Below are 9,478 nucleotides of genomic sequence, written 5' to 3' on the forward strand. Positions count from 1 at the left end.
GAGACCAGGCAAACTCCTGGGCAACAAAGTGAGGCCCCGTATCTACAAAAAAATAGACAAAATCAGCCGGCATGGTAGTGCATGCCTGTGGTCCCAGCTACTCAGGAGGCTGAGGCAGGAGGATTGCTTTAGCCCAGGAGTTCGAGGCTGTAGTGATCTATGATGGTTCCACTTCACTCCAACCTGGATGACAGGGTGAGACTCTGTCTCCAAAAAAAAAAAAAAAAAAAAAAAAAAGTGCCACTGACAAATCCATCATGTCTCCATTGTTCATGCTATCTTTCCTTATGCTTTAATTGTATAACATTTAGCTATTTTCATTTATTTGAATTAATTCGACTTCAAGTTAAATCTGACTAGGGAGCAAAAAACAAATGCCAAAGGAGAGAGTGCTCCCTCTTCAGAAATAAAATAAAATAAATGATTTTTTCATTTGTTAATACACTTAATCTTTCAACATTCAGAAAAGTGAATCTATACCTAATGGTTAGAGTCTTTGGGGTAACACTTATGATAAATAATTATTTTGTTCAATAATACATTTGAGATAATTTCTTAATTAGTCTATCAGAAGTCTCTTGTGAAACTGAGAATTCTTTTTTTTTAATGGTGTGGGAAGAAGTCCTTTATTTTATCATGTGACACCACATAACAGCTGCCTAACCATACAGTGCACATATGAGTAGAGAAGATGGCTCAGAAATAGAGTGTTCTAGTATTAGTGACTCAATTAGTGACTATTATGATAAAAGGAATAAAGTTTTGACTGATTTACAAGAGTTTTAAAACACATTTTATATTGAGAAGTTATTTCATGTTTTCTTAAAACAATTATTGTATTGAACTAAAAATTAGGTAGTTTGTTCACATAACAAATCTACATTCAAAGACATGCTTACAAATTTTCCACTTTGTCTGTTTTTCTGTTCCCAGCATTACTACAAAAGCCTCATTCTGTCATCATGTTGAATTCCTCAGTATCTTCTCTATCATTTTCAGGGGCATCTCTGGGAAGTAGCGATGCCCATCTTCCCTCAGAAGAACTGACAACCCCAATATATCACAATTCACACCTTTTCCCTTCTCTGAGGTGTGCTGTTTTTTGGCACAACAGAAAAAAACACACTAGTAGGATTTGAAAAACTAAATTCTGGGCCTGGCTAGGTCATAAACCACAGAAACCTTATGTCATATATTCTCCCCAGGTGCTTGTTTCTCCACTGCAAAAAAAAAAAAAATAATAATAATAATAATTCATATTTGTTTAGTCTTTTGTAGTCCTTTACTATTTCATTTCTCTTCATCATAACCCTTAAATTTAAGTAAGTTAGCATTATTCTCATTTTGAAGAAATTCAGTCTCAAAGAGGTTATAGTCTCCCAAAGATCCCTCAAGTAGTAATGTATTAGGCAGAGCTAAACTCACACACTCTCACTCAAGATACATGCCGTGCTAATAAGTTTGCTAAAATGGATGAAGCAGCAATTTCTCAGGTCCCTTCCAATGATCCTGTTCTCTGCTTCTACTTACTATTTTTCCTCTCTTCCCTCAACTAGCATTAACATCTGAAACTACATATAATCACTAAATTTCATTTACCATGGTTTTTAAATTATTCTTTAAATTTTTCTATTTCCATGTTAAATCCAGAAAAATGTTACTTTTTCGAAAATTTCTACTGCTGCCTGCCTCTCTGAAGGCCATGGGACTTACCTATTTGTTTGTCAAAGCAGAAGTTTCCAACATTTTGCAAATACCACTAATTATCTTTTATAACTGCAAAGACAATTATTCCATACTTAAAACCAATTCAAAATAAAATAAATCCTCAGTACTTCTTATTCCCTGGAGTAGTAATTTTAATTGATTCCATTGATTCATTGTTTTCTCCTGTGGGCCTTTATTTATTTGGGAAATACTGTTAGTCTACGTTTCCATTGAGTTTCTTTCCCTAACAAGAAAATGTTGGTCTTAAGAATCAGGAAAGCTTTTATTTTCACTATCATATATGAAGAATGAACTAAACACCTAACTTGGAAAGTAAAAGTTAAATGAAGGATTCAGGACATTTCCCAAGAGGTCATATGATCCGTTTAAAAGTTGGTATGATGTATCTAAAATAACAAATTAATTCTTTTACTTATAATAAAGGTACAGATGTGCTGATTAGTCATGCTGACATGTACATATGAAATATGCCCAAACCAAATGAAAAGAAAACAAAATATATCCTATGGCAATCTTGAAAAGTCAGGGAGTTCAATAAATGTTAAGAGTATTCTTTCACAATGAGAGCATTAAACACCTGGTAGTTAACATAATTTAACATGCAAAAAATGAGAAAATATACAGGATGAGGGATGAGGAGTACACATAGGAATTTTTTGTGATTTTCTTCATTCTGATTGTATAGATTTCTTGTCTTCAGGAGGGAAGATTTTGAGTTCAAAAGTAACTAAATTATTTAAGAAGGGAATTCACATCTTTCTGTTCTAAATGGTATTCTTGCGCTATTTTCTCAGCAGTCCATGTTTCTTGATAAAGTGTATGATTATTGAGAAATGTCAATGCTTCTATAATGGAAATTTTGCTTTTGGGAATGCTCTTAATGTTTATTATGTCAAAGTGATGGCTTTTGGGCAATCTGAATTCCTTTGGCTCTTGACGTTTTTCAGCAGCTTTTACCTGCACGGAAGACACAGCATCTTTGCAATCAACATACATATGTTTTAGAAATGAGAACATCTGTCATCTTTACGAACAATCTCTCCCTTAATTTCTGGATAGAAACTAATCTGCTCTTGCAGGAGGCTGTTGGTAGAGGGGTGACTGGGAGGCGAAGAGGGCTTCATCTTGCTGATTTCCCGTTCCGCTGGGTTCTCTAGGTTGAAATTCCTGATCCCGCGAGTCACCCCAGCCGCCATCTCAACACGATGCCCTCAGATTCACGCCACATGAGGGAACACTGGCGCAGGAAACCTCCAGCGAAGCTGAGAATTCTTAAAATACTTTATGAAATTAACTGGTCTTTTAATATTGTGCCATCATTTGTAAGAATTATATTCAATACCTTAATTTAAGCCACTCTAAAAATAGCAAAGCTGAAAAAAACGACTAATCCTTGGAACATACCATCTTGTGTATTCTAAGATTAACCATTCACCCATTATTTAATTTTTGGGAAACAACTAATTTGAAATAATGGGATTTTCTCTCTCAACATCTCAGGTTTTGAATATCTTTTGGGGAAAAGAGAAATTTCATTCTCAGACTCTTTCTACTGTTACAATAAAAATCTTTTGTTAACTATATTCACTCAGTTAAGAAAGAGAAAATAAAATGGTCTGCTTGTTATGTCATTATCTCCAGAGTAAATTATGTGGGTGCCAATAAACTCTCTAAATTCATTGAAACTGAGAAGGATTCGATTGCTACACACAAACAACTTTTCATGATTGCTGCTTATTTTCAAGCACATCCTTGTATATAATTAGTTCCTCTTCCTTAAAACAGGTCTGTTTTGTGCTTCATAATTTCATGTCTAAGATGAGAATATAATTTTCTGAAGTTGATTTACACAGCATATCAAGGGAGTAGTAGCATTATTTATTTTATTGTATGAGAAAGACTTATTAGGCAAGAGAAAATTCTACTTCTATTTTTTCTTTGAATCTGCTTTGAAGACAAAATTATGAAACAAAGACATAAAAGTGCAATTGCTATTTCTGGCAATGTTGGGTGAGCAAAAGATGGCAGCCCCAAATAAAAGAAAGAACAAAGTTGTAATAACTGTTGTGGTTGCCTTAATAGTAAAGTGCAGGCAAATTTCCAAAAACATCCCAAAGGAGAAAATTATTTTTCTCTGAATACACTCACAGCATAGAAAACTACTCATTACAGAGATTTACTTTGGGAGTTTTCTAATAGCTATAATGACAAATCTCATAAGTTCATAGCGCACATATCACCCTAAGATATAGCCATGGAGTCATGCCTTTATATTTTCAATAAGTTATATGCTTAATCCAGTAACTAGAATTGGCCTTGCCATGTTTTTAAAATTCTGAACCTTAGTTCATTACAGATGGCTATACTGAGTCAATGCAGAGGTTGAAGAATTTTTCTGGAGATCTAGAAATCTCCTTGCTATGCACTTTCTGTCTTTTCAAGACAAAGTTAATTGGAATTCTTTAAGCATGAATGTAAGAGAGTGGGTCATTATTCAGCATTCACAGTCTTCCTTACCCAAGAATACAAAATACTTTAAAGACCAAACCAAATGCAAAATTTGGGTTGAACTCAAGGCTAAAGAAAATGCAAGGAGGTGGAAAAATACCTAAAAACTTTGTGTCCATTTATTCTCAAGGGGTGGCCAGTTACCCTAAATTGAAGAAGAGGAATGCAAAATGCAGCAAGGAGGTTATCACATTATCCTAAGGAATTTTGATAATGATAGGAATTAACTTAGATCACCATCCACAAACCCAAAAAAATCAAAGAACAAAAATTACCGAAAACAAGAACATAAAAAAATTAATTGTATACCACCAAAATAATCTAAATGAATAACTTGTAAATCTTATTCCAGTGGAAATTACATAGCGGTGCCAAAGAGAGATATAATTGCTACATAATATCAGAAGAGAGTACACTATAATCCCCTCTGAAGAGATCATTGTACTTTTCAGGAGGCTCATGGAGCTGCTTCTCATCCAACTTCCTACAAAGCAATTTAATGATTTTTTAATATTTTTGATGAAGGAGTAAGTCACACACACACACACACACACACACACACACACACACACACAGAGTTATGTTCATATTAAGTCTCCAAAGAATGATTGAAGCATTACTGGAACTGCTGAAAGAGGTTAATATTTTTCTAGACAAAAGCTGCCTTAGACACGAAGAATGAACAATTGAAGATTATTTTGTCTAAAAGTCTCGTTACTGCATATAGAAGCATAGAAAGTCTTTTTGTATATACTCCAAGAAAGGAAATGAGATGAATTTTGGGAAAATGACCTTATGTTTCTGGTGAGATTTAAAATTTTCATCTAATTAATATGGCATGAGGTTATCTTTCAGAAAGTCCCAGAACATATGTGAATAGGAATGCTTAAGATATACATAATTGTCCATGTTGAGTAAATCACTTTGTAAGGGTGCTAAGTCCCCTAATAAACAGACTGAGAGAAAATCATGAAAATTATTTTTCAGTCACTACTCTAAAGAAAAAATTATCCAAAGATAAAAAGAACTAGTTATATATTCACTTTTCAATTTACCTTTGATGTGATAAGATATACATCAGATTTAAGATCAATTAACTAGTAAATACTATAACTCGGTTTCCTTGTAAACACACCAGACATATGCTCACAATATTTTAAAATAGATTTCTTAAGGGAAATTTGACTTCTATCTATTTTTAAACTGTTTAAACACTTTGAACTACTTGGATGAAATATTCAAATGGATGTTAGTAAATAATAGAACATATGTTATGATTTTGTTGTTTTACATGTAAATTCCTAATGAAATTATACTTACAGAATAGACTTTTTGCTTTGGGGAATTTTTTATGCCAACAGTGGTTACCAGTGTGTCTCCGATGAAAACTGAGAGAGGCTAATAGGCAGTAATGCAACAACTCCTCCTTATACAGTGGATTTAATGAGATTAAATCAAGCTGTGTTGCCTGTGTACACACACTGGCAATGCTTCTTGTTTATGGCAACCTGGAAATCTTTCAGTAGGCTTATTACTTTTCGTGACCACATTCTTATAAGGCGTATTATCAGATATGTAGCAGCCTAAATTCCAAAAACAAAAGCAAAAACAAAACAAAACAAAACAAAAAACTACACAAGCCATATTATAATGCTAAAAGTGAAGAAAAGTCTTGAACTTTGTGTAAAAAATTCAGATGTGAATACAACCAAATTGGATAATTTGGGACAAAAGTCCATTTTAGGAAGGGTCACCCAAATCAATATTTTATCATCACTTTATATATAAACCAGATATTTGCCAAATAACTTATTTAATTTGGGAAAAAACACTCTATAAATTATAAAAATGGTTTAGTAGAAAAGTTATTCTACATGATAGATTCCTACAGGGGAGATAAATCTCAAATATAATCTTAAGAAGGTCCATCACGACTTTGGGTGAATACTTGTAGTGATTTTTTGAAAGTATTTTCCTATCTGAATGCCACAGAGACTGTCATTCCCATAATTAAAGTCACGAGTCTAGGTTAGAAAATGTTTACAGCCTGGGAAAAGAAAGACATTAATATTTTATAAAGAATTAACTACTATCAGAAAGGTGTTACCTAATACATCATGTTTAGGGTTATGAAGGAAAAGAACCTCAAGAAATTTTTAACATGGAGATAGAAAGAATACAAACTGCAAAATGTCCATAGGAAGTTGGGACAATAGAAAGACATAGAATGAAGGTTTAAGGTCGGAATATCCATTTCAGAAAGGAATCTGAAGATTTATGTGGGAGGAGGGAGAGGAGAGGGTGGTAAAAATAGAAGATAAACTGTGAATCTTCAGAATTGAGTTTGGAGGTGGTCTCTGTCTAACAGTCATGAGAGGAATGAAAAGTTCGACAAGAAAATAACACCTGTTAGAATCTGTCATTAATAGAGTGAAGTGTGGGGTTCTGCAGAAAATTCTCTGTAAGCATAAAAATCCCAGGCAAGGTTGACAGATCCTTTTTCCAAATAAAGTCTCTCAGGTAAAATTTCATGAAGTATTAGTCTGTGAATGACCAAATTTCCTCCTGCAAAGAACAGGAACTATGCCTGGTTGAAGAAAAGGAAATGGAAGGTGTCCATTAAAATAGACAAAATTCTGTTGCTAGATTTTCACTTCATACTGACAACTATTAACTAACTGCTGCTTTGGATGATTGCCTGGGTTAGGATGTCAGGACTTCAGGACATCAGACTTTCCTGTAATCTCAAACAGTACCATCATGGCATTTTCTTGATTGGTCTATTTTCCTTTTCTGTGGGCTTTTAAGATTTTACTATTATTAGGCCATCCATTTGTTTAATTTCTCTCCTTCCTGAAGATTCTTTCCCATTGAAACAGTGTTTCTGAGAGATGATGTGACTTCGTGATATCAATCAGGTATTGCTCACCCAAGAGGAAAATTTCCCATTGGCAAATTGCTGGGCTCTCAGCAAAACCAGACACCTCCCAGGCAAAGGGCTTGAGGCTGACAAGAGTCAACGAAGAGGACACTTATGTCTAACCATATGAAAAGCCTAGACGATAAGCATTTACATGTTCATATTATTCTGACAATCACGATGTTCTGCCTAGGACATAATAGTTTTCACTGTAATGAATAATACTGCAGTAAACATTCTACTCCTATAATACCTACGTCACAGAATTGTGCAGTTGAAAGAGACCACATATACTATCTAATCCAATCGTTTCCCAGTTACTGTAGCTGAAATTCCTTTTTCCCGTATGAAATCCTACATAGCATTTCTTTGTCCCTGCACCACTCCTATCTAATGTAGTGCCTTAGTCGTTTAGAGGAAGGAGAGAATTCTTCTTCTTCTTTTTTTTTTAATGTTCCGTCTTTCATCCTGAAGGATTTCCTCTGTTTTCCATTTTATCTGGGAGGTGCTTTTCACACTTCTTCACACTGATCTCACTCTTTAAAGAGTGGTTGGAGATGTCTTTCCAATAGTTCTGTTGGCAATTTCCAAATAGGAAGAGTATTCTTGATAAGCAATGTCATCAGCAACTCTCATCCTCCTTCCCCAAGCCTAGATCAGTCATTCCCCAGATCTCAGAGGCTTTTATTTTATTTAATAAGGTACTTTCAAAGAAAGGCATCGAATTTGATATATAAGGTAAAAAAAAATTCCTAACACAGGCTATTTTTATTATTTTCAAACAGTGTAGAATGATGTCAGCACAAAATTGCATCTATATCGTAATTTTCGTTCTCAAATAAGACAGTTTGGAAAAATATTTACTCTTCAAATCAGAGGATAACAGCATTCATGTACTTAGAGCTCGAAATTGGAATGTTTATCTAACAGTTCTGAACATTGTGTTTATGAAAATCGTTTGTTGTTACTGTTGTTGCTGGTTTGTCGGGGGGAGTTTAGGGGATGGGGGTGTGTGTTCTACTAGCTCCTGGTTGTATTTTCTACCATCTCAAACCAAAATAGAAACGTGTATTGGAGAACACAGAAATATTATATCTTCTTGCAAAAGTGGTCACCTAAAACTAATAGGAGGATTTTAAAATGTTGAGTATTTAATATTGTCTTCAAGTGAAATAGTGAGACAAAGATTTATTTTCTTGTTCTTTTATTTGTCTCTCTCTCTCCTTTGTCACATAAACTGCTTTTGTTTTTCCTATAGCTCAATGCCTGCCATTTAGTCATCTATATATGGTCCCTTTGGAACAAGCAAATAGAATGTTTTCTTGGCTTTTGTGTCTGGCAGGAGCAGGACAAGGAAATAATTCCAGCACACATATTTGGCTGTCTGGATCTTTTCCACAAAACAAAAATAGAAAGTAGAAAAATTTTAAAAGTTTAGCTCTCAGGAGCAGCTGTCTGGCAAACATTATTGCATATGCAAAGTAGTCCTTGTAGGACAATCCCAGGAGAAGCCATCCCCCTGGTTTACATGACTTACAGGTCAAAATGAAGTTTGCTTGCATATCTTGCTTGGCTTTCTCCAAACATCTAGTAGTCACACTAGATGACTGGTAGGCAGTGGCTTTAGTATCCAGTCAAAAAAGATACTCACACATCTCAATTCTTAGGTATCTACAAGCTGGGCTACACAGTATTCAAAGCAAAATTCTCAGTGTTGAAATTATTATATAGATGTAGACATATAGTACTATTTCCCTCAAGTAAAGCAAAATAATTTTATGATTGAACCAATATCATGCCCATATGTAAAAATGTAAAGGGAAAATTGCAATGATCGAAATCAGCATTTCCAAAACTTATTTACAAGTTATAAAGAATTGACTAAAGTCAAACAGTACAACAAGGGTTGTAATGCAACCTATAATCTTGAATTTAGGAAAATGCAGAAGGCACTGATAATATATTTGACACAGCATGATAGGGCAGGGATTGTATGTTTTTCTCCTGTTTGGGTACATCCACTTATATGAGGCAATGAGCAGCAACCTGCTTGAGTGAGGTGTGGTGCAGCTGGAATCTCAGAATGACTTGGGTGTTGTTCAAACCAACATAAATTTTTATTGTCACACAAATCCTTGATTTGGCAGTATTATTAACCCAGCAGGGATTATGGAAAGGAGAAAATTTCTGATTTGATCATAAACCCATTTTGTTTCACATGTGCCTTTAAAATATTTGCCACCCCTTTATGAATGAGAGTTTTGATGATTAGCATGGCAGGTGTCATGTATCTTCTAAAACAATTGAAGGAAGGAACTAGAA

At 34.4% G+C, this 9,478-nt stretch overlaps 1 pseudogene; it reads right to left on the reverse strand.

Annotated features, from left to right (window-relative positions):
• Positions 1–2,396: 2,396 nt before the first annotated feature.
• LOC100425224 (NADH dehydrogenase [ubiquinone] 1 alpha subcomplex assembly factor 4 pseudogene) lies at positions 2,397–3,129 on the reverse strand (annotated as a pseudogene).
• Positions 3,130–9,478: the final 6,349 nt, after the last annotated feature.

Source organism: Macaca mulatta, chromosome 3 (assembly GCF_049350105.2).
Source record: "Macaca mulatta isolate MMU2019108-1 chromosome 3, T2T-MMU8v2.0, whole genome shotgun sequence".
Lineage (NCBI taxonomy): Eukaryota > Metazoa > Chordata > Mammalia > Primates > Cercopithecidae > Macaca > Macaca mulatta.